Source organism: Rhipicephalus sanguineus, chromosome 5 (assembly GCF_013339695.2).
Source record: "Rhipicephalus sanguineus isolate Rsan-2018 chromosome 5, BIME_Rsan_1.4, whole genome shotgun sequence".
Lineage (NCBI taxonomy): Eukaryota > Metazoa > Arthropoda > Arachnida > Ixodida > Ixodidae > Rhipicephalus > Rhipicephalus sanguineus.
In genome coordinates this window covers 17,240,354-17,265,944 of record NC_051180.1, presented here as the reverse complement: position 1 = coordinate 17,265,944, position 25,591 = coordinate 17,240,354, and the positions used below count along the sequence as shown (strand labels likewise).

The window sequence follows — 25,591 nt, the reverse complement described above, 5'->3', positions numbered from 1 at the left end:
TCAATCAGTTTCAGTAAGCATGTCCCACGCCTGCACGAGCTCCTTTCGCAATTTTTGTTGTATCATGAAAAAATATCCCCCTTCTATCCCTCGCCTCCTCGCCTGCTCGAACTCCTTTCGCAGTTTTCCTTCCATCAGGGAATCACCTATTGTCTCGAAAAGATCCCTCCTCTCCCGCTCCTCTCCCGCTCCTCTCCTCTCCCCCACTCCTCCTTTTCAGCACTTGTATGTTGTCTGTGAACTGTGATGCAGGTTTCAAAGCGTTTGTAAGCTTCCGGCTTTGTCTGCTCAAGACATGTCCCAGGAATGCAATATGCACAAGCCTATTAATCAAGTCAGTCGCTCATGATAGCAGGTCGTATGAATGCGTAGGATGAAAGAAAAAAAGCAAGGGTCTCGATCTTTCTATAGATAGGCATATCAATGTAGGCCGAGTGATTCTCACAACCCGGAAGGAAATGCCACGAGACACAATTCTAGCCCTACGCCGACAGCCAGGAACTCCGCGGGGACAACTTTCTATACGTGAGACGCCTTCACGTTCGAGCCCCATCCATCAGCTCAGCTTGTCGTATCTTAGCCTTTGACGCTACCGTTCGGTGCGTCGTCAGAAGGACTGACGTCAGAAAAGAAAGCAAGATTGCTTCGCAGCCAAAATAAACATCAGTTGAAAAGAGATAAAGAAAGGAAAGAAAAGAAAAACCGTGGCAGGCGTGATCGCAACACAAGTCCCCATCACCGACTGCCCAGGTTATATGAATGAAAAGCCAGCAGCCGGTTCAATAGACTTCTTTTTATTCCTCACACGGGGTCCGGAACGCGAAGACGTAAGACAGACAGGCACTGCACACAAAGGCCCGATTTTTCTCCACCTTTCGCAGCGCTTCTTCTTTCACCATCTGCTTCCGAATCTATCCACGAAGTGCGCGCGCTAACAAGCAGACTGGAAGTCCGATGCCGAAGAAGCAGATAAATGAAGAAAGGCCCAATGCTCGATGATCCACACGTAAGTGAAGCAATGTGGGCGATATTGCGGCATATCGTCATTTGTCAAAAGTACTGTGCGTATCATTTGGCCTCGGGGCAGAGCTGCTTTCTGGGGGGAGTTTAGAGCTGAATTTTTTTTTCACACAAATTTTTTGATGTAGAGTTTCACGTACATGTGATAAATTCGCTCAATCCTATTGCATCAGTGCTTATTCGGCAGTCATTTAGTAACTACATACTGTAAGTTTGATTGGTGTTCTGTTTACATATATCCAAAGTAAGAGAAAAAAAATTACACTTAGTGCGGCGCTGTTGCTCGTTCTTTCTTAAAGTAAATATAATGACGTTAGTACAGTGAGAACAAACAGATTCGTTGGCAATCTGTCCGCGGCATCCATGGGGTCACGTTGCTAGAGAGCCCTTCAATAGTGTTATAATGGCATGTAGTCACGTTGTTGCCTTGTTAGAGCTTTCGGACAAATCATCGTTATCTTGTGCACGCTATCCACTGCTCAGTATAAAGCGTTTCATGTTCTCCTTCGCACACAGACGTATGAGCGCTCTTACTGTCCTCGATACTCTGCGCAGAGACGATCCCTCTTATTCGCTCTCGCTCGTCTTCACAACAGAACGACGACACTAGAAACAATTCTCCAATGTCATCCTGAAAAGTCACCGAGAATTCAAGCAACCAAGGCATTGCTCAAATTCCTAAGGACAACAGACTTGCACGAGCGGCTGTAGACTCTTAATGATGCCGCATACCACACAAGACTGCCGCTCTGCGCTGTGAAGTTATGTGTGTGCGTGTGTGTTCCCCTCTCTTTCTCTCTTTCTTTACTCTTCTTTCAATCTCCCCCATCCCTTCCCCCTGTACAGTGTAGCATACCGGTTATGCCAAACTGGTTAACATCCCTGTCTTTCCTCTCTCTTTTCCTTCCTTATATACTGATCCAGGAAAGAGAAAAGACATCAACATTAATAAGCTCATGCGGCCCCTGGGCCTGAGGTGCTGTGCTGTCTTAGCGCAACTGTTCTGACCGTACGCCCATATCGTTATTGCATGCACGCCATAGGTGTTCCTCGTATTCCCCTTTCAACCTCGCCCACCTCCGCTACTCCTTCGTCAGCTTATGACGGCGAAGCGGATGGGCCTAAGGTTGACCTCCCTACCTTCATTTCATATCCTTCCCCATCCCATTCATCGTGGCACGATCACCTCGTAAAAAGTAAGGGATAAGAAAAAAAAAATACATCAAGAACTTCATAAGAGGGGCTCTGCATTTCGTTTTCTATGGGTGCTTTCGCAATACAGCAAGATCTCGGGCTGACAATTTGCTGACACATGCACAGAGGGCACGGTGCCGCAGCCTCAACGGAACGCCGAAACGCGGATGACCTACTATACGCTGAACAATACGGCGCACATGCTGGGCGCTGCCTCTATGGTCGCTGCCGTCCGATTCTGATCGAAAGTGCATGGCCCCGTCACGGTCATTCGTGGCCCAGCCGAGCCGCTCGACACCATTCCCTCACGATATCCGAGTGCTGGTCGGGGCTCCTCTTTGTGCGGCCGCCACTGAACAGGATGCCAAGGCCAAGGTCACTCCTCGATCTCGTCAGCTCCCTTTTGTGTTCCCGTTATTTACTTATCTGACCGCTAACGCCTGCGCAAACACCGACTTCGTGTACAGCGGTCGGTTCTGTGGAAGCGATCTTTCCTTCCACATTTGGAAATCAGCACTCCGAAAGCTGCGCGCTCTGGAGTTGGTTTTTATTTAGTAAGTCCTCTTCAACTCTTGCTTCTAGTGCCACGCTTCCTGTAGTGAAAACAAGCCCCTCGTGCCCACACAAACTTGCAAGTGGTATTCCTCCAATTGTGTACGCCTGCGATATGTACTCCTCCTCGATTTTCTCTAAAAACATTTTTTTTTTCGGCGGTACTGTACGCTTCATTATGCTATATTTCCGGATTTCTGGTACATCAAGGTTTTCGATGTGATCGTGTCTGTTGATTGCACTGGTATAACCACTTCGCTCTATGTGTCCAAAAGACGTTTTTAAATGCGAAGCACCTCCTAGCGAATTTCTGCCTGGCCGTCTACGACTTGGTGCTCTCGTGGCCGTGTCGTTAACTGGATATATACCAATATTGGTACGGTGTGACATGAGTTGATGACGAACATAAATGGAAGGTCGTAACATGAAAATCACGATATGCATGTCATGAACAGCATGACTTACATGCCGCGGTCTTGGTGCTCTGGCGGCCATTTTCTTTCTTTCTTTCTTTCTTTCTTTCTTTCTTTCTTTCTTTCTTTCTTTCTTTCTTTCTTTCTTTCTTTCTTTCTTTCTTTCTTTTTTGTTCATCGTTTTTCCGTGTTGTGTGATGAGCATTATATGGTGTATAGTGCACAACGTACGTCGCGCTTTGGATGTTGATTCTCTTTAGTGTAAGGCCAGCTATATATTTTTGCTCCGACTACGTCATGTCTTTTTAACAAATAACAGAAACGTCCAGCACCCGGCAGACTGGTGTGCGTTGATCACGCCATAAAAGGAAAGACTGATCAGCACATATATTCACAAAATACTTAGTTATAAATTTCTTCTTCAACAATGTGAGTTCGCGAACGTTCTGAATAAAAACAAAAAAGGCAGACATATCCAGTTTGATTTTCTCATCTTTCCTTCAGCAACAGTAGGGTTACCGTGTTAAAGGTTCTCAGTTCGCGTAATACGCTTCGCAAGACCGGTTCTCCTTCCGACAGAGTCGGGATTCTTGACGGCTCAACGAAATCCTCTCTTGTCGCGCAGCATAAGCTCCGGCGCGTGCTCAAACAGAGACAGGTCCCGGTACGCAAGGTCGCGACCTCTTTGAGCAGCATTAGGGTTACTACCGCGCGCGCGCTTCTTTCGTCCTCCCATTGTTTCAGCGTGAGCTCCCACCGGCGTGAAATCCGACGTGTGAAAATTGGCGCGGCACGCGAGGCGTAAGACTGCACGTCTGAGGTGGCAGTAGCCGAACGCCGAGAAACAATAACTGCATGCTGATGGAACGATGCAGGAAAAGGGTAGCGTTGACAGTCACGTCGCCTGTCTCGATAACAATTCCTCGTTTTGTAGCTTTTCGTCGTTGTTGCAATTGTCATTATTTGTATCCTGCCTGGTCCTCTACTACGTGTTTTTTTTTTTTGTTTTTACTCGGTGCTACTTTTAGTTCGACAAGGAGCTGTAACAAGGAGCTTTGAGTTGCAATGGTGGAGGAGCCCCGATTTGATACAATCCACCACAGTGCACGTGCGCTGAGGTGGATGGGAAAGTGTCGCTTTTGTGCTGTTATTTGCACGTCCCTCTTACGCTCGGTCGCAATGGCAGCGAAGAGGGTGGCCGACTATAGCTGGGTGGTGGTTAAAAATGCACGCGCAGCCCTATATGGCCATGTCCCCTTGAGCTATGCACACTAGGCTTTGCCCCACTCAACAACCGAATGTCATCTTGAAACCCTCTCTAAACCCTTCCGAATCTCCTCTTGAGACCCAAAGGGTATCAAGAGGACATTGAAAGGGTTTAGGGAGGGTCTCAAGAGGACATTCTGTTTAGAGTGGTGAAGAAGTCTTCAAAAATTCTATTTTCTTTCACTTCATGGCTTCGCGTGGAATGTCTTCTGTGCAGCCTATGCTTGCTGTCTTGTTCTGATCTGAAACAACTACATACCAGCGAGGAACAATGTGCACCTCTTCTTTTCTCGGTCCATCTAGGTCTGTTGTTTCCGCCTATATATACGCATCTATACACCAAACCACCCTGTAATATCAACCCTTGCGGAAACAGCTTGCTGCCACTTTTCCTCCAACGAGTCCTTTAGACATACTAGCTCCTCAGTAGCCATCCACTTTCAGTTTTAAAGAACGCACAATTCTGATGACTCGTGTTGCCAGGGAGTACTGCGCCTTGTGCCGTACAGCTCAAATTGGTCGCTATAGTGACTACCTTATGTACATAAATTCAATGTCAAGATGACGGCCAACAGTGGAAATATATTGTGGGAGTGAAGTTGTATAATGAGGTGTAGAGTTTCCTAATACATGCCGGTTGACGTTTCTACGGGTGAACTTAACATTAGCTAACACACCAGGAATGAAAAGATTGCATTTGATAACGATGGGTCCACCTATCGAGACGTCGCGATCCAGTCTGTCGGCGGTTACTTTGGCTCTGTTTATACAGAATTTATTCTAACATATCTATGTGCACAACTAGTTGCAGTAGCTGAAGATTGTAGTCCGAGGGCCCAATTCGTCAGAGTGATAAATCTCCTAGCAGCAGTAGTAGCTCCATGCTCATCTTAGCACAAACAAAAAAGCTTGATAGAGACCACATGTTTAGCGTGGGGCTTCTCAATCCACGTTATCATCACCGTAAACCAAGCACGCCAGGCTTGTGCGTTTACAAAGCAAACACAGACTTAGTCCTGTGTCGCTGATTGCTCTAATAAACAGAGGTGGGTCCGGATTCGGCAGGAATTTATGGGGCGGTATTAGGGAGCGGCTGCATCCTGCCTTTCGGCCAGCGTCCCTTCTCGCCAGAACCTTCTGTTCCTATAGAGTGAACGGTCCAAGAAACGTGTCTGGATACATTTGCCTCCGAACGTACGTACAACTACCACCTCATCCACCAGCGTTTTGTTGATAAGTTGCTCTCAGGTTTCTCCTTCTTTAGGTCGTCCGTTCTTTCTACTTCCCCGAACTACCGCGTCCTGCAACGGTCGTTAATTATATAACGACGTGCACATGTCACACGAATATTTGGTTCTGTCACATTCGCTTCAACAAATTCAAGAGGGCCAGCAGAGTCCTCACTTAAGTAGTACCAATCACCGACAACGAACTTAGCAAACCAGGACAGTAAGATGGAAGGGGAATTGACGGTGTCGACACGTATCAAGATGTCCCAATGCTCGCATGGAATACGCAGATGAGCTTGTGCACCAATCCTTGAACAACATTTTCGTATCATCCTGAACTCAATTTTAAAGAGTTTCGCGCACATAACCGAAGCCAGTCTGATACGCAGTGAGCAAACATTTTCGCAGAAATCCCCTCTCCGAAGCGGCCTCTCCTTGTCCGACTAGCCTGCTAAGAATGCCGAAGAAGGTGCCGCCGCTGCTTCTGTGGGGACAGGTTCGCCGAATATACAAGGGGTGATGAAGCCAACGGGTGCTTCCACCACCGCAAGAGCAAGCAAGGAAGGAAGGAAGGAAGAACGATCAACTGCGGATGGAGGGAGGGCGGCCGATGAAGCCGTTGTTCGTCGGCCATACCAGGGTGGGGGGGGGGGGGGTGGGAGGAGGAAGATGAGGAAGAGCGTTGTGGCGGGGGGAGGAGGAGGGGGGACGTGCGGCCACGGAGGAGGCGGCGGCGGTGGCCTTGGCCGGTCCGTCTGGAGCGGCAGAAAGAGCATCGCCACCGGCCAACAACACGGAGGATACTATCTCCCGCTCGGGGCAAGGGACCTGCCGCGGCGGTCCGCATCGAATCAACCGCAGCAGCGTGTGCCGGCGTTGCCCATTGCCGTTTTCGTCGCCAGCAGACAGCAGTGGCCCGTCGCAATCCTTAACCCCTCCACCGGAACTTAGCGGCGAGACACGACACGGCGTGGCTTCGTTTTAGTGCTTCCAGTGTTTCTTACCCTTCCTGGCTGCTTTGGCTACTGCCTGCCGCTGGTCGCTGGCGGGTCACGACTGCCGTCCAATCGCCCCGAAGGCGTGAAGAAACGTACGTATAAAACCCATTTGCACGCTCCCTCTCATGTCCAGTCATCAGAGCTTCATTTTACTTCGTTCATTTAGCAACCGGTAGTCCACTCGGGAAGCTAAGTTCTTGCCAGAAGTTCCTTTATTGAATGTGCGACTCTGATAATTCGTTAATTAATCCCTCATCCTCCTACCAACACTCCGAAGCTTTGCTGAGAGCCAAACTTACATTAAAGCGCAGGCGTAAAATGAAGTCATCTTGCGCAAGACACGGCAAACTGGAGATTAATGGGAGAGGCCTTCTTGCTGCTGTGAACATATAAATCGGTGATGGTGACTACAAAAAAAAAATGATTTGAGCGATATCCTATTTGGCACTTGCGATACTCAGGACCTGAAGTGAACAGTCAAACTAATGCACACGGATAGTGAGAAGACCCGGATGAGATGACAAACCACCCACGTACCAAGTCTGGACGCGTAACTGAACGTACGCGCGAGCTATATCAGATGCCATGTTGCCACGCTACTTTCTGCCAACCGGGGCGAAGAATCGTGATTCATAGGTGACGCCTGCGCCCGGTTTAACGAAACGTGCCGGACGTGAGGCTCTCCCGACGGGGTGCCGCGAGTATGTCCATCAATGCATCACCTCTGCCAAGCGAGCACGCTATCGCCCTTTATTTTAATTTACCACGCTGACCTTGATACATCTGGGACAGCATCCGGCTACCGCTTCTGTTCTTTCTGTCGCTCCCAAGTCGTCGTCGTCGCCCAACCATTTTATGTCCACTCGTCCTCAATTTAGACACTTCTTTCTCTCTCTTTCTCTTTCTTGCACGCTTCTATCTCCTTCATCTTTCCGGTGGCGGCACAAACACAGGCCGTGTAATCCTTTCCTGCAAGGCGCGGGCACACTGTCGGTGAACCTGCTGTGACCGTGTTGCTTCTGCTGGACGTGAATGGAATTACGCAGCTGCAGGAAAAGTCTGTGCTCCCACCGTCGTGACCTACTCGCAGTATTTCTGATAAAGTAATAAGGCGAGTTAATTAGCTGCTAGAATACCACATCGGAGTGCTCGAAATTTATGCAATCGGACGTGGAACTAGCGCACGCGTCTACCGTATAGTAAGCTATACCTAACGCCACATATAACGGTATACCGTTAGACGTGGCCATGGTGCTTTACCACCACAATCTGTATCGTAAGCAAAGCAATAGAAACTATAGAGCGTCGCGCTGTGGTTCGTTATCTTACAAATATGGTGGTATACCGTTCCAGCACGGACGCCAAATTTCAAGGCTACAGCTCCCTTGCGATCGTCTATACGTTGTGCTGATGCATGCATGTCGTTCTAAAAAAATCAGCCGTGATAGTGATATCTGCCTATTTGAACATGCATTCGTTGTTCGATTCATGTTAGTAGCACACTGCATTAGTAGCATTCCTTAAAAACAGCACAGAATCTATGGATTGTCACTTCTAGAGTGCTATCGATGTACAGGCAATCACTACATTACATCACCAGCTGAAATTTACTAGAGTCGAACGTACGCAGCCAGAATTAGAGAACAACACGGGGCACAAGAAATGACGCATGATCCGCAACTAACGTCGTTTATGGTTTACTTCCGAAGTCTAATTTGTACTTTAGCACGCGTTTCTACTGCGTTTAGCCTCCCGTTAGCGTTCCTGAAAAGTGCAGTTTTAGGCTGACATTTGCCTGATGAATGAACGTCCATACTCGCAATGGTAGAGAAAGAAATGTCAGATCTCAAATTACACAAATGCAAGGTCGAGATGGTTTTCCTTGTTCGTTTTTTTTCTCGAGTTTCGATGCTCAGCAGTTAACTCATTTAGGCAATATTTGAGAGTGCCACTGCCATGTCGTAAATATACCCTTCCACAAAGCGCATCTTCCTACAATTCTCAGAGGCTTTAAAGATGTCACGAGAACCGCGAGATCATGTCTAGTGATTTTCGCAGCGCCTTTAGTGATCCTAAAGCTATTTGTTACTAGCCCATGACAACGAACAACGGTAAACTTTAGCTGCGCACGACATACAAAAATGATAAATATTATGTCTCAATTGACAAGCATCAGGCATAATTTCGTCATACTAGACAGACTGTTTTATTGCAGCTCTCGTGTCCTGGGCACTTTTGTTCCCGACGGTATATTAGAGCATTAGGGGCATCTTTTCCTCGGTCCCCTGCTTTTCCTTAAGGCCACAGCTCGGTGCTAATCGCCAACGCACTTCAACGTGTCAGCTGCAGCACCGCTGTGGCCTGCAAGCGGTACCGGTTTCGAACCTATCACCTACCGGACGGCTCGGCTAGGGTACGGTGGTTGTGCTTTGGCCCCTATTAGTTTCTGTCAAGCAGCCGGAGCTGATGATAGGCCCGAGGCGACGCCGGAGGCGACCTTCGCCGTCACGATGGAGTCATTGTTCGGACGCCACAGCGCGTGGACTACTTTCTGCGCAGCATGCATCATCGTGATTCCATCCCGAGTGGCAACACGGCACACCGACGGGGACACGCGTCGCGGGTATTGAAGCAGGAAGAGACAGCCTTCCACCGGAGGCGATGCCTGCCGCACCGCGCAAAATCAGAGCGGGCACGACGACCGCATTGGCTGCGGGCCACCGTTCGCGTACTGCACGAAAGGGGAGAGATGTGTAGAAGGGGAAGAGCGTGTGCACTCGACTTCATTCTTCGTGGTGCTCCGCGCGTGCTATGTGATCTGCTCAAGTTCTAAGGATAAGTATAAGAGCAAGCTTCGGCGGAGGGCCGCGGTGAGATCACTCGGCATCTGAAGTCTGTACACGTCGCTACACCCGAACAGTCTGTACCCCTTGTAGCCGTTATGCGTTGATGTAAGCCCTCCGCGTGTTCACACGGACGGCCCAAAATAAACGCCAAAGGTCAAGTTCAGGTGAATTAACTGAGCAAAGTGAGTCATCTCGAAATATAACGCTACAGGACCTGACTACAGACGCAGACTATATACTAAAACAGTAATTAAGGAATGCGTGCGCCCTTCAGGCAGGTCGCTCGCTGTATGTGCGTGAAGAAAATTTTGAGTTGTAGAATGTGCACCTATCAAATCCTCTTCCACTTACGTTCCTTCTTCGTTGTATTTGGGGCACTCAACAAAGTAAACACTGCGAATTTTATACGTATACGCCTCTCCAGGCGATACGATAAATCTTGTCGGCATTCTTGACATTCGCTTATTATCCTCATTTTTACGCTGTTCATTTGTAGAATGCAATTTCACTGCTAAATAATAAACTGTCTTCACAAGGCAATGAACGTTACCGAAGTTTTCTGGTAGGTTTCGAGGCGTCGATTATGTTGATCACAAGGAGAAAATGAGCATCTTCGAATGTATACTGAAAACTTCGCACCTCTTTGTTAGATTGTGTCGACAAAATACGAAGAATCGAGACTAAAAACTATTCGTATGTCTTATCTCTTTATTCGTTATCGCTTATTAATAGGACAGCAGACAATCGAATATGACATTCTATAAAAACAAGGTAATCTCGTAAACAATGTTACTATGTGTAAATATATCACAAGCGTTTTAAGCATTATTGATGCAGTTTCTATACTATAGGCTCTCCCTTTGATAACAAAACATGCAGACTTACACAAGTTGACGATGGCTTTCTCTATCGACAGAAGCGATCAAAATCATTAGGACAGCGAAGCCACTTGGTTGTTTACAAGGACTGACTTACGCAGTGAAATGATGTAATGTACGTGCCCCTGTACAGCGAAAGTTGCCCGGCTGAAAGCCCTGACAGTATACTATACAAACATAAATCTTCAAGTAAGTACAGCAACGCAAAAGTAGGCTGTAGATCACAGACGATAAGTGCAGGTAAACAGGAAAACAAGGTATTCCCATTTCTTCTCCAGTGACTCTCGTAATAAGAAAAGCAAGAGAGGACAACGTAACGAGCCAAAGGAGATAGAGAAGAGAAGCCGGAAAAGAAAGACATGCGCAGCGCATTCTGCTTTCTTAGCACGTAGACAACTTCTGCAAAATGCGGGTGCATATTTTTGCGAAGCTCGCTCCCGCAGTGCTCTCCTTTGCTTATCGGCAGAACGCGTTTCTCCCATAGCTGTACAATAGATTATCGCCCGCCGAACGGCATGCGTTGCTAGTACGAGAGACTCGAACAAATGCCCAGCGAAAACCTGCTTGTGTTCTTATCGCAAAAAGCGCTTAAAATCGCGGTAGTCTTTCAAGACTTAGCCGTTTGCGAACGCCTTCTTGTCTATAAGCGTACGAGAAAGGCCGTTACCAGTGATGAACGTAAGAGGGAGGAGACAGCTGCACTTTGAAGGTAAAGTAAAAGGTGCAACTCACACATTCTTTTAAGACAGCTCGGTTTCGATAAAAGTGACTCAGTGCGCGCACTTGCATGTGGACGGCATTTGAGTAAAACTAAGGTCAAGCAGTCTGGGTTCAGTGAACTAACCCGCGCTTATTCACGATAGGTATGCATTTGATTTATCAACCGTTTGATAACTTGCGGCAACCTTTTTATCATTTGCGCAAGCCTGATAGCACCAGTACACCAGTATGTTAGACGTGAAAGTCGACGGTAGATGCGAATATTTAATCTTTAATTGCCGAATGCAATTATCAAGCTCTAACATCAAGCAGTCAGCCATATATAACTTCGATGACAGAACGCCCGTCGAATTGACGCGAAAATTGACTATCGGCGTCCCGCGTCGGCGTCCAGCGGCGTCGGGAACTAGTGGGGAAAAAAATCATCATCACGTGATGACGTCGCCATGACATCATCACAACGTCACAGATTGTCAAAATTTGTGACGTCATCATGATGTCACGGGGCGCAATGTCACATGATGACGTCATGACATGACATCGTACTTTGGTTAAAGGTGGGCCGATCACGGAGGCAGTGCAAAACCACGTTAGGTGCAGAAAGCTTTCGGAGGGGATGGTGGAGGATCAGTTCCTCGAGTGAGCAGATTGCTTTCGCCTTCGAGTCGTCTTAGGTGAATTCACAACGGACCCAGTGAGTTATTATTTATTTATTTATTTATTTATTTATTTATTTATTTATTGTGCAATGGTATCATTAAACGTAATACTGGTTTTCGTTAAAAGAAAGAAAAAAGAGCCTGCAGAGCTCAGCGAACATCGCGTGCCAAGTACCTCTAACTTACACCTCCAGTACTCCTTCGAGCTCACTACTCGTCGGGTGATCTGCAGTTGACGGAAAGGAAGGAATTCTTATTTGTAACAGGCCAGCTTCCTTAATCCCCCGTCAATATCAACCAAATACGTTGTCCCACATTCGCGTCCTTCATTTTCTAAGCGGCCTTCTTATACAAATATATATTTCGAGTACAGCGGCACCGGAATCAACAAGACCGCCGTACAGAATGATGATTGAATACCGCTTGCTGCCATGTTACGGTCTTCACCTTGAAACCGGCTGCCGGGCACGAACAAATGCGTGCGCCTACGTAACATGCGGGGCTACCCGGAAGCACCGGGGCGCATCCCCCCTCCCTCTCGGTTCCGCATATAAAACCGGAGCTGCAGATTGCTCCGCCAATTGCGCGCGAGCACAATTACGCGCATGCGTGCCGCAGAAGAAGATAATAATGGCATGCGTGTAGATTTATCAGCATTTTGCGCAAACGGACAGAACTCTTTGTTTATGAGGCCGTGCTTGTACTTCGGAATAACCTATGGCAGTTCACAAGCTTCTTTTGCTGTGTGTTTTGTTGTTATGTGTGCGAGTTTGCGCGCGTGTTTATGTTTGTGTGTGCGGTAGATAAGTGCGTGTCTGTCGTCACTATGGTTGGTTTTTCTTATCTTGAACAGCTTTAAACGGCGCTAAATCGTGAGAAAATTAGTCGCATTTCTTTTTCTCCTTACCCTCGTCTTTCGACGCCTTTTATTTATCTACTTTTTTTTTGCGAATCCATGGCGCTCTTTGCATGCATTAGTGCATTACGGCTGCGCGTGTTCGCGTGTCTATTAGCGCCTCTCTAGCTTAGTGAGTTCATATTCCAGAGACTGACGCCTCGCTAGTCACCATGCATGCACAGTCACCTTTTCGTGATTTGCGCACCACTGCGTGCGCTAAAGGGTTTTCCAAAATCACGGTCCTTTTTTTTCTTCCTTAGGCAAAGCAACTGTTAGAGCTTCAGGTTAGCGGAGTTGCTGATGCGTGCGTTGTTGGCACAAAACATCACCGAACAAACAAAAGAAAGTAAGACGTGACAAGAACTTTATCGCTGTGGAGAAGTATGCAAACCGAAGTAAAAAAGAATCAACCAAGCACAGTGACTTGCGATGCGTTTAAACAACGAGTAAGCTTTTATTACCGAAACGCGGGCATTGCGTACAACGTTCGTTATGGTTGACCTTGATCTTTACGTACGTGAACGGATATTCGTGTTACGCAGAGCTGCCCACCTGAATACACGCACGGATCCCAAGTTATCCTTCTTCACTTTTTTCTTGCGCTTCATATTGTCACGGGATCGTGACGTTGACGAAGGCAGCAGTCGGCGTGTTCAAGACGAAATTCTTATTTGGGCGAACTTGTGCCCGGAAAACGAAAGGTCAGACTACAAGCATTCTCTGCTACAAGCAATACACGCTGTACACTGATAGCGGCGAACAGAGCGTCGACCGTCGATAACCTGATCTGCGGAAAGGCTCGTCGGTATTTATACATGCGGCATCGAAGGTTCTAGCGTTATCGCTGGCGCTTGAGAAAGCTCTCGAAAACACTTGACTATTCGCGTCCTGCGCGTAATCTTAACGGAATGATCTCGGACAGTCGGGAACGCCCACACGGTCACCCAGACGCCCACACAGTCACCGGGTTGGTATTCCATGTGGCGTCGCCGAAGATTACAGTGACGGCTGTCGATCCTCTGTTAGTTCTTCATACGCAGGCGGGCGAGCTGTTGAGCTTCTTCGGTACATCGCAAATAAGCAGCAACGTCGAGATTGTCTTCATCGGTGGTAGCTGACAGCATTGCGTCGAGTGTCGTTGCCGGGCTCATTCCATATACCAATTTGTATGGCGTCACCTGCGTCGTTTCTTGCACGGCTGTGTTGTATGCGAAGGTCACGTACGAAAGGATGGCACCCCACGTCTTGTGCCCGACATCGACATACATGACTAGCATGTTGGCGATTGTCTCGTTTAGACGCTCGGTGAGACCATTGGTTTGTGAGTGGTAGGCGGTAGTCCGGCGGTGGCTTGTCTGGCTGTATCTTAAGATCGCATGAGTTAGCTCCGCAGTAAAGGCTGTACCTCTGTCGGTGATGAGGATCTCTGGGGCGCCATGACGAAGGACAATTTCCTCAACGAAGAACGTGGCTACCTCGGCGGCACTGCCTCTAGGTAGGGCCCTTGTTTACGACGATTCATTTATTTCCGCAAGTCGACGTAGGGAACAGCCCCCGTAGGTCCATACCAATTTTCTGGAATGGTCGGTGAGGTGGCTCGATCAGCTGAAGAAAGTCTGCTGGTCTTGTTTGTGGTCTCATACGTCGCTGACAGTCTCTGCATGTCCTTACGTAGCAAGCGACCTCGGTGGCAAAGCGCGGCCACTGTACTTCTCTTGTATTCTAGCGAGCCTTCCATTATTGCTGTGTTAAGGCTTCCTCTCTTTCGCAACTACTGTCGTGTACGTGTACAAAACCAATAGAAGGAACGACACTTTCAAATGTCCCAGGAAGCAGCCCAAAACGCCATTTGCAACGTAGGTGACGGAGACGACCAGCTTAAGATGACACGTTGGAATTATGTACAGTATAACCAAATTAATCCAACATATAATGAAACATAAAATAGCATAGGAACATTATTTGCTGTTTTGTACTCTAGCGTAGTAATTCTGACATCAATTGAAATGAATTAAAGTTGACCAAAAACTTCCCTTACGTAGGCTGAACCTAGCACATAACCTTGGAACTACGCGTCCGAGGATACGAATTGTGCTACGATGGAGGGCGTTCCACAGTCCACTTTGTTGGGTACTTCTGTGCGTGTAATCCCTGGGAGTGTTAGCCAGCGTCACTTGTATCCAAGGGTCGTATATGGAACACAATTATCGCCTAGGGGGTCACGTGGCATGTGATATTTAGCCCGACTTATCTCAATTGAGCACGAATTCGAATCATACCTGAGGTACACCACATGTCTGGCCGTTCATTTCTGTGCTCGTTGAATAAATAAATAAATTGATTAATTACTTAATAAATAATGTTTATTCAGCAAAATACAGGAAATGGGCCTCGAGCGAAAAGCTGCAATGGTAGCTTGAGAAGTGCATGAGGCCCAACAGAGCAAAAAGCTACACTGAAGAGGATAAAAAAAAGAACAGAAAACGGTGCGAAAAATATTCCGCGCTGGCGAAACCTGTCGGTATAGAGATCTTAACTTGCGAAGCGATAACAGTGTGCGGTTGCTGCCCATTTCAGAGCACAAAACTGTCGTCACGTGCGCCACGCATACGACTCTCAAACCCTAAAACACCGCTGCGCCCCCCTCCCCCCTCCCTCCCCTCCAAGGCTCGTAGAAAACCTGCGCGGTCACATTCGACGATCAGCGTCCGTGTGCGTGCCCGATGGCACTGTCAGCGGCTGTGGTAAACTGTTGCTGAAGACGACCGTGGAGATCCCGTGCACGAACCAGTCTACGCATACAGGCTTCAGGCAAATGACGTAATTTTGTACACGTCAATTTATTTATTTTAGTGTGAATGTTCTCTTTTTCGTACGATGCATTTTACCTACGAGTACGATAAAATGAATAGCACCTGCTCCATCAGAGAGCACCAGTCTCTTACTTCCGACATGAAGGTCGCTTGCAAGTGGAATGCAGTTCTTTACAAAGAACGCCAGCGGGCGCACTCTGCTTGAACAAGAGCTACGTAACAGTAGCATTTACATTAGGAGAATGGCGCGGCACATTACATCTTTCCACCGCAAATATTCACCGATTAAGTGTCACTTAACTAAACGAGCACTAAGCATTTCACACTTGTTGGGAATACGGCCACAGCAACGTGGTCGCACGCGGATGGCGAACGTTCAACTAAAATGCGAAGGATGTCATAGGAAGGTAAATCGTTATTTCTTTGGCCGACATGCTTCGGTAAGAACGACGCCGTTTTCCGAGCTAAACGTGGCAAAAAGAATAATAAATACGCACTAGAACTTCGCAAGTGTATGAGCTTGTCTTAAGCCGACTGCGTGAAGCCTGCCGTATTTACTCACGTTATACCGGCACCGACCAACTGCCGGCTAAAGTTGGCCACTATTGCCTGTGTATATATGCGTATACACTCGCCCCTTAGCCTAGCGGTAGCGTGTATTTTTGCACGTCCTCACATTTCGCACCTCGGGTCACGTGACCTCAGCAGAAGAAACGTCATGTATGACGTCATTAGTAGAGCGGCACGTCGCTGTCGACCCTGGTTCTGGCCGTAGCGATCCTGGCAGAAGAGCGAAAACCGCGAACCGGCACGGCGTAGGTTGCCCCCCACTGACACGGGCCGACCACTGACGCTGGCGAAATGGCGATACTTACAGAACGCTAGGCAGAATCTTGCCTTTAATTTAAATTGTACGGAAGTGGTGTGACCGCGAACCCGAGCTGTTGAAGTGCAAATAGACTAACCCTAGCATAGGCGTCGACATGGCTCTGATTGAAAAACGGCTGCGTACACATTACAGGTTCCCCTCACGGAAATGCGCCGCCATTTCTTTATATTTCCAAGTCGAACTGCTGCAGAGGGCAGCAAAAATAGTGTCTATGCATCTTTGCTGATACAATCTTTGTCCTGCTACCGGGTACCTTCAAGAGAACTTCAATTTCGAGCTGATAAATAGTAGTAATATTTGGTTTAGATATGTAGAAGTCTTTTTTAACACGAAAGGGTTTTATGCCGGGGTCCACCACGGCTCCACTGACGTACTTCCGTCACGGATATGATGTTGTAAAATGTAAAGAGTAACAGCTGGCAAAGAAAAAAACCAGAAGAGAAAGTTCCGTCACTGGGAGTCGAACTTACGACCCCTCGCTCCTCAGCGCGGGGCACGAAACGATTCGGCCACAGACGGCACGTTCCTTGCCATGCTAACGGCGCGCTATTTATATACACCATTTGCCGGCGGCGGTACTCAGAGACCGGTGGTAGATCAGGGGGTTTCGTTATCACTAGCGAGATGGCGCGAAGGGCTCGAAGAGCGCGCTTTAAAGGTCATCGCCCCACGCGGATGAGCACGCGCCTCTACAGGGCGTGGTCACTCGTGCGCTGGTGCGCGGGACGAAGGTCACTTCGCTCACTGCAGCGGCCGCTTTTGCGAAAGGAGCGCGCTTCTTACACAGAAATCAGTTACAATTGTGACAGTTCGCGCTCATCCTGTGTATGTTCATTCCATGCTCCCTTTCTGCTTGAGCAGCGCGTTGCAAGTTTCGAGCATCTTGCCGTGTTTCGCGTGACATTACAATTTGTTGCTGTAGCATTCATTCCTTCACGCTTGGGGCGAAATAATGCACAACAAACGCTCAACTACGTCTATGAAGACACGTTTAACTTTCGTGTTATACCGATTCCCATGACAGAGGGATCAGCCATGTTTTTTTTTTCTATACACATTGCTACATTTTTTATAACCAACACCTAGCACCTGGAGTAGCATGTCATGGGAATAGTCAGGCTAACATGCACAGCATTTTATTAAAGTAGTTCTCTCTCTTTCTCTACCTGATTTAGTAGAAATTAAAACAGGAGTTCCCAGAAGAAAGATAGCAGTCCACGCGCAGCGAAAGTGGCATTACCATAATGCAACGACCTTGGATCTGACGTGTCATACATTACAGCCACACGTGATGAACGTAGGCGTCTCCGACACGCTTGACGACGCTCCAATGTTCTCAAGCGAAGCAGCCGCTATCCCGTTTTTGGAAACAGCGGCCCGCGCGCACAATCGACAACCTTTCACTTTTGCTATAGCTATAGTCCTCAAACAGTAATTTAAAAATATATTTAATCCAATTTTTATGGCGAAAAATCTGCCGAGGCTATGCTGTTGCATGGTGTTAGGTAATGAACAGCAAAATGATGCAGTTTTAAAGCTTATTTAAAAAGCAACGTTAATTTAAAAATTAAAGCACATCATACAAGGGTACAAGAAGATCATCTCCTAGAAACAGATTAGGCTGGAAAGACTTGTGTTGTTTCTATAGTTCACCGAAATGTTTTCGTCTCTGCGTAGAAATGTGAGGAAATGTGATTAAGTAATTTAAAAAAAAGGTTAAAAAATAGATAAGTCTCCAGGCAACATGAAGCAGCAGATCAGGCAAATTATTTTCGATGTTGTTATTCATTTGTTCTTTAATTTTCTTACTGCTGAATATTGAAAAGCGGAGTATTATGAGTATTCTTAACTTTAGTATTTCCACAGCAACCCACGGGTAAGAGCATATGGCAGTTTTCGACATACATCACGAAGTTATCATGTCTCGACAGGTGATATGCATTGCTGCAATGGGGATTGTCGAGTTTAGCACTCGAACTCCGTGATCACTTTCAGCGTTCTGAGCTCACTACCGGACTGTCTGCTGTAAGCTATAGTTGCTGTACCTGCCAGGTCAAACAGTATTTACCCACGCCATAAATAGCACCGTCATTTCCTTAAAAAATGACCGAATGAGTGGAGTTGCATCGTCATCCACTTGCCCACAAGCTAGGTTTTATCGACAGACTAAAGAGCGGTTACGTGAGTTGGAGACACGAACCCACGTAGCAATCAGGAAGCTCGAAACGTGTTCAGTCATTCGATGGAATAATAAAACACAAGGTGAACCCAAACACCATGCCCGCCTCCTCCCCCCCTTGCCTGGCTACGCCAGTGTGCAAGAGTAACAAATGCACTGCCCGTTACATTCCTTTGAGTATTTAGGTGGAACAAAGAAGCCTTTTCAATCACCACATAACACTTCGTTCACGGTGTAACAATGCAATGCGAGGAAATGTGACTGGAGATTCTCCTTTCAGAGTTGCACCTTTAGGGTAGCAACCATAGCGCACTCAAAACCCGAGTAACATGGGTTTTTTTTAGGAAATCCGCTCTGCTTGTAGCGCGACAGGCGATCAATTTGATTTGGCTGTTCTTAATTGTAGTGGCAAAATGAGCGGAAGAAAACGCTAAAGAAGAAATGGAGAGAGAGAGAGAGAAAGAGGGAGGGGGTAGATTATATACTGTCTTTCGTCACGATGGGTGATTTTCCTTAAAGCTGAAAACAAAAACAACGCTTCATATCCACCCAACTCTGCGTAGCTCATGAGTAGATAAACACATTGCATGTCCTTCTGCTTGCACTCGGATATCACGGCTTGTTTTGCTCCTCCTTATCCTTGTAGATGTGGTCCGCATATAGAATTATCAAGGACATGCCGAGTGAGCGCGAGGACAAGACCGTTCATTCGTTTGAATACCTCCTTCGCAGACGCGTCGAGCATTTTAGTTGAACAAATGCCATTGCCTATGCAGTAACAATTTAAATCGTTTTTAGGCCGTGATTTTCTAAATTTCGTAATGGTCTAAAAGCAAGACAAAAACGGGGAAGGTAAGTTCCGTGACGTTTATTTTGAAATGTCTTTATGTTTAATATAATTTTTTATGGAGCTCGGAATGCTGACACTGAACTGTTCAGATGATACCAGAGATACGGAGGCTATGGCTGAACGAAGTATCGCTGAATTTTATAATTATTTGATAAATATTCTTAGCAATTTTCTTTTTCGCCTAGCTTCGCGCCCATTCATGTGCTTACAAAAATTCAAGTGTGCTACTTTACCTTACTGTACATACTTTTTCTTGAATTATATTTAATACTGTATATGTTGTCCCGAAAATATTATATAGAGCTCGAGCTTGCTTAACATCACTGTCCTAAATATTGTCACGTGGTCGTGACGTTTACGAAGGCAGCAGTCGGAGTGTTCAAGACTAAACTTTTTATTTGGGTGAGCCCGGAAAATGAGAAGGCAACGCGCAAGGGATTCACACTGTAAACTGATAGCGGCGTGAACAGTCGTCGGCCGTCGAGTCATCTGATCATCGGCCTTCTTTTATAACGCAGTCATCGAACTTTCCAGCGTTATCGCATGGTGCTCGCGTCAGCTGTAGAATAAACTTGAATGTTCGCGTCCTGCGCGTTATCTTGACGGAATGATCTCAAATAATCGCGAATCTTTTCAAGCTTGCAGCGTGGTCTGCGCCGAGCGTTGCTAACAGTTTTTGTGGCCGGAACCCAAATACATAAAAATAAAGTTTATAAACGCGCGCGGCAATATGAACACTCGTGTCACTTTCTGAATGACCCTTTCCTTAATAAAGAAGAGAGAGGCGAATTAGGAAAAGGCAGGAAGCTTAACCAGAAGAAAAGCTTCAGGTCTGCTATCCTACACTAAAGGAAAGGGGGAAAGAAATACCGAAAGGGGCGCCGTACAAATAAAGCAGGTGTGCGAAAAAAAAAATGCAGGAGACGTGGAACGGTAGAATTATCGTCTCTCTAATAGTGCAATTGCACTGAAAAACTTCTGTTGTTGCACTGACCGATTTCTGATGCGACGAATGATTAGGTCGGCATTTCAGATTTGCCTGCTCTAAAAGCGGACTGTCACCAAGACGGGCCATCACGATCGCCTGTGTGCGCTGTAGTGAAAACGGCGGCTAAGAACATGATGGATAGTTTCCATGTTGCCGTAGTGATCACAAGCAGCACTGTCTTCCATCTCGATGGGAAACGCCAATGATTTTGCAAAAGTGACATCAAGCTTTCGCAATGGGCGAGTTATGAAAGCGTAGCTATCGCATCTTTTTGTTGTCGTTGTTATTTGTATAGGTCTTAAATATGCCGCATGCGCCTGTATTTTCGTATCTATAGACCGGCCGGTTTAGTATACGTGGCATGTCCAAATACAAATCACAAGAAGGGCAATGACAGGAACAGCTAGTGGGTGGCCTGCTTGACGGTAACTATGCGCGTTGAGGTGACAGTCATGCGTACTTGACGCCTTCTTTAAGGGGCAATAAGAAGAGTTCACACGATAATCGCAATCTCCAGGATAAGAAGACACAATAGCGCTGCTGTTTATATCTCTCACTCCCGCTGTATACAGAATAAAGTATGGGGTAAGAGAACGACACTGGCGTTATATGACCGCTGCTTCAATCGTAGCCGAGCTGAGTGTACGCACTGATAAGCAAGGAATGACCCCCCACGGTGTTTTAGTCGTTGGCGCTCGACTGCTGCCCTAAAGGTCGCGGGATCGAATCCCGGCCGGGGCAGCCGCCTTTTCGATGGCGGCGGAAATGCTGGAGGCCCGTGTACTTAGATATAGGTGCACGTTAAAGAACCCCAGGTGGTCAAAATTTCCGGAGCCCTCCACCACGGCGTCCCTCATAATCATGTCGTGGTTTCGGGACGTTAAACCTTAGCAATTATTATAAGCAAGGAATGTTAACGAAACACACAAAGGCATGTAAAACCATGTGACGTAAGAATTGACGATGCTAAGACGGAAACGAAACACTTAAAACAACACGGACGAAAGTTGAAACCTCTGTCTTAAACTATAATATTAGGTATTAACGAATTGATCGTAACTATCGTAATTAACAGGAATTTAAGAATACTAGACGTTTCTTTTGATAGCTTCTGACAACAGACTCTGTTTCGTCCGAAGAAGATGATTTGCTTAAAAATATGGTGCGCAAAACCTGCCGCACAATGTATGTAGTGCATTTGTAATTTAAGTGGATATAGCGATGTCAGCGAAAGCAAATGTCTCGAGATAGTTCAAGGACTCGGCTTCCCGCCCCCGTGTTATGTCGAAAAGGGGCGGGGAATTCGACGCCTTCGTTAAACATCAAGCTTTTTTGTTATGTAGCGACTGTATTTAACCACGTTCAGATAGCACGTGCCACGGCCATTTGTTGGCTCATTTCCGTTGTCTTGGAGGCTCAGTGGCTTAGCGACCATCAACAAACGACGCTGCTCTGCACGCCTGAGCGAAACGCGCAGCGAAAGTTTCTTGGTTTCTCGCGATCACATGATGCAACCGCCGGCTCGCATCGCGAGCTCTGTCGAGCCCATCATGCATGATACGCGACTCGCCTCTCTTGTTTCCCGAGGGTTCACGTTCACACTTTATCTCAGTTTGGCACTCAGCGGCAGTTACTACACTTATCGCCGCGAGGAACCTTTGCTGGGGCTCGGGGGAGGGCGCATCTCCATGGAGTCGCGTCGCCAGACGGCTTTAGCATAGTGCTACTACAGCGTACCGTTAAAGCAACGGCGTCTGGCTGCCTATCAGCTTCGTAAGTGTTCGCTTGTACTTTCACCTATGTAGATAGCCTATATAGATGAAATAGCGCAAGCGATAAGGTGCCGCTTTACACACTCTAAGAAAAAAGAGAGTCAAAAGAGGGTCATGGAACCGTGACTCTCTTCGGGTGTCCATCTGACCCCTTTTGGAAGGTACAGGCAGAGAAAAAGAGTTCGCATTTGGGAAGGAGTCACTGGACCCTCCTGAAGCGCATTTCGATTGGCTTCGGTATACGGAAGAGCCGCCGTATACGCCATACATATCGCACGCTCGCCCTTTGGCGCCGTTGTGGCGCCTTGCTCGGCGACGCAGACGGGGTTGGCGCCGGGGTGGCGCGCCGCTCTCCTCTCTCAGTCGTCTCAGTCTCCTGGTCTATTGGAATGCGACGCGTGGTTGCGTTGGTTGCGCGGAGCGCTGGTTGCGCGTCTTCGGTGGTGTTGACGCCGGCTCCGTGCACAAAGTGACGCTTGGAGGGCGGAATATTCATGGAGCTGCGGACGACAACGGGCGCCGATTAACGGTGAGTGTACTGCTTTCGTAGGTACTAATTATACAGCTTTAGCTGGGCGTCTGCAGCAGCTCTGCGGAACCTGCTAGCCATTTCGAACAGATAGCCTGTATCCGCGGGTCTGTTGCGGATGCCCAACTAAGGCTGTCAGTTAACGAGTTGCCACCGTTATGCGCGTTGCTGTACAAGCTCCCATAAAGTGAGCGATGCAAACAATAATCGAGGGTCATTTCTTGCTGATCGCACGTCGTGTCTGCACTACTGAAGATGCAAGATGTCGTTTTGAGATGCACTTTAGTCTACTTCATAATAACATTTCCATCGACTTTGAGTGTGCAGCGTGCTTCCACGCGTGGGAACGTGAAGAAAAAAAGCCTGTGTACAGAACGCTCAGACGCACTATATGTAATGGTTTTTGTTGGCTTAAAGACGGTAGTTTGAGGTGCAGATATAGTACGGTGGCTTCCATACCGTACGCGGTAGTCACTCAAGTTGGACACGGCTCGCCGGTAAAGTGAAAAAGCTCTAGACTTTCGACGGCGCGCGTTGTTGCGGCCGCCGGCGTGCACTCTGTTCCCTCGTTTCTGTTTGCTGTTTTCGTGGTTTGCATACACTGCGATGACGTTGGGCGCTATAACAGAATCGAGTGAGTGTACGTGATTGTCGGAGTTATGTGCGCTAATTCTAGAATATGACATGTCTGATCTCGACGTAGACGGCGTACGCACGCCCTGGGTGTCGTTCGGGCCCTAGTACTCGCATCTGTTTATCTGAGCATTTAAGGATGGGTTACGTTTGTAAAACATGCGGTCAATAACCGCTCGCGGCATGCCCCTGGCTGCCGGAGGATGTGCTTTGTTGTTTTGTTGTTAGCCTTTATTATGTCTGTGTGAACCACTTATTGTGTAGGTTTTGCAAACCTTTACTGCAATTTCATTTCCTCATCATAATATCACGTTCTGCTTTTCAGATACCGTTTTTCATGGTGCTCAAGCTGGACAGGAGCGACAACCTAGCAAGCCACAAGTCTGATGCCTCAAGCCGTCACCACTTTTTGATTTATTCTTAATCACAAGGAATAAATATGGAAACATGATGGCGATTTCTGCTGTTCATTTAGCACCATATGACACTGTGTACATCACAGTAACACATTTTAGTTGGCTATACTCATTGAAGCATGTAAATGAGGAATACCCAAACTTCTTAATTGGAAATCACAGACCATCTTTTCGCGCTTTCTATATAACTTTGCTGGAAAATATGTGTTGTTTTGACGAGTTTTATTAAAATAATGCTAAAACTGAACCATTCTTTTTTTACAGTCGCTGGGAAGAACGGCAAGTATTATTGGACTTGCTTAAAATGAATACTCCACTATATTCAATAGTAGTCGCGCAAAAGTAGAGCAAGGATCAAATGAGTAGCTTAAAATACTTGTGGAGTCGCTTGATGCTTCGGTGTGGGTCCCTTGACCCCCCTAGGAGCGTTACCGGCAAGAGTCGTCTGACTCCCTATAAGTGGTAACGTGATCCGCCCGACGAGAGTCTTTCCACTCTTCCTAGAGGGTCAGGGGACTCTCCTAGAGCGAGCCGACCCTGACCCACCAAGAGAGTCACCGTGACTATTTAAAGAGAGTCCTATACGTGGCAAGTCAGAACACTCCGAAAAGAGTCACGCATACTCTTTTTTTTCTTAGAGTGCAGCGCAAAAAACACGATTGAATAGACAAAACAGCGCTCGCACGGTCTTTTCAGTTGTCCTTTGTTTACACTGGAAAGCGGCACAATGTCATCGTGTAAACTAAGCCAGCCTCTCATTCCCGCTGAAAAGTAATCGGAGCTGTAGCAGTAACGGCTAACAGCATCGGTATGTTAAATATATGCTTATGCCGTCTAAGTGCACGTACCAAACCTGACCTATTGTGCAGTGGAATAACGAGCCGCGATCACTAGGCAGTTTCTCGAGGTGGCGTCTCCGTCTCAAGTGGTGGCCTATCTCGATGGCTATTTATAGTTTCGGTATCTCACTGGAGCACCGGCGAGTTCAGCGCGTTGTTGCCATTTTCCTGCGAAGCGCACAAGCGCGCACAATCACGTACACTGCTTCATCCGCGAAATTGATTTCAGGGAATCAGACGAAGCCCAGGCTATCGTATAGCGCGCTCCCACAAAGCCAGCACGGGGCTGCCCGGACCGGTTGCGGAAGGCTGCTGCGCCGGGCACATCATTAAACGGCCTTAACAGTCCGCTCCAGGTAACGGGGCAAAAGACATAATAAAGCGCAGTTCGAGGGCGCTCTCCGGAATCGCTGTGGGCCATCAGCGAGGCACGCAAGAAGGGGAGGGCCGCCGGAGGGCGAGGCTGCGTCAGCGGAAGTAAGAATACGGGTGAGAAGAGGAAGGAAGCGAGGAAGGAAAGCGCCGACGGGAAGATAAGAGATTCGGGTCTGGGTCGCACACGCCAGTGTTGTTCGTACGCAAAAAAAAGAGACGACGAGAAAGATGAAGCGAAGCTGGGAGGCTATATAACGTATGCGCAGCGAAGCGTCCACACGGAGCGTTCGTCTGACCGGGCGACGACGCCGGACACGGTGACATCCGCGGTTCAGTGACGTCAATGCGTGCTGCGCTCCAATGCGCTGCCCCGCCGGCGACAGAGCGCCGCGCGGAATGGGGGAGTGGTTATGGAAGAAAGCATGAAACATTCTTATTCCAAACCTGAGAGAGAGAGAGAGAGAAGAGGGAGAAAGGAAAAACAGGGAGGTTAACCAGAAGCAGTCTCCGGTTTGCTACCCTGTGTGGGAAGGGGAAAGGGGATGTAAAAGAATGAAAGAGAAGAAGAAGAGTGTTCCAAACTGTTAGGAGGGGAAAGAAGGAGGAGGGGAAGAGACTGTTGCCGCGACCACTGG

At 47.6% G+C, this 25,591-nt stretch overlaps 1 protein-coding gene across 1 annotated transcript in view; it reads left to right on the top strand.

Moving 5' to 3' along the window:
• The first annotated feature begins 6,445 nt into the window (after window positions 1-6,445).
• The window catches only part of LOC119393429 (uncharacterized), a 52,515-nt gene continuing 33,369 nt past the window's right edge, over window positions 6,446-25,591 (top strand). Inside the window, exon 1 of the mRNA XM_037660440.2 lies at window positions 6,446-6,764. The gene's annotated coding sequence lies outside the window, so the exon portion shown is untranslated. The remainder of the gene's footprint in view (window positions 6,765-25,591) is intronic.